Consider the following 624-nt stretch of genomic DNA (forward strand, 5'->3'; position numbering starts at 1 on the left):
GAATGAGGTCCAAGTTCAAGTCGAGGTCGATAGAAAAATCGGATCGTTATTATTAAAGCAGTGAACAACTTACCCGGTGCACGTAGCACACCAGGCGTGGTTTTTAGTCCAGCTGGAAGAGGGGGCGATGTACTGTGGGTTGCCTTTTTCAGAGGGTTTGTATGTCAAGTTGCCTACCTCCTACATACCAGGCGCTTTCTTCAGAGCTGATCAGGGAGCTATTTGGGCCGACCGGGGGGAGAGGGGCAATTCGCCCCTTCGCTCGCTCCCTCCATAAAACAGCGCTTGCTGCCCGTCACAGTCCTGCCCCAGCCCCTAAACGGCATGAAAAAGTAGTGCGATAAAATGAGCAAGCTTCTTTGGCGAGATGTCAGAACGAAATGAGTCACACAGCAACATACTAACGCCCGTATGTATTCCAGAGTAGTAGGCCGCTGATCACGCCTCGCGCGCCGGCGCAACTGCTGCTAAAGAAATGTTATTTCGAAACGGTTCGCGACATAAATACGCTCGCTCTACGTTCTACAAATCGGGGGGCGGGGCCAGGGCGAGGCAGGCGGGGATCAGGCGGCAGACTGTCAGCTCGGCCGCAGGAAAACTACTACGACGGGTTTTCTTTCTCTA

The sequence above is a fragment of the Frankliniella occidentalis genome, unplaced genomic scaffold (genome assembly GCF_000697945.3).
Source record: "Frankliniella occidentalis isolate FOCC.00 unplaced genomic scaffold, Focc_3.1 Scaffold120, whole genome shotgun sequence".
Lineage (NCBI taxonomy): Eukaryota > Metazoa > Arthropoda > Insecta > Thysanoptera > Thripidae > Frankliniella > Frankliniella occidentalis.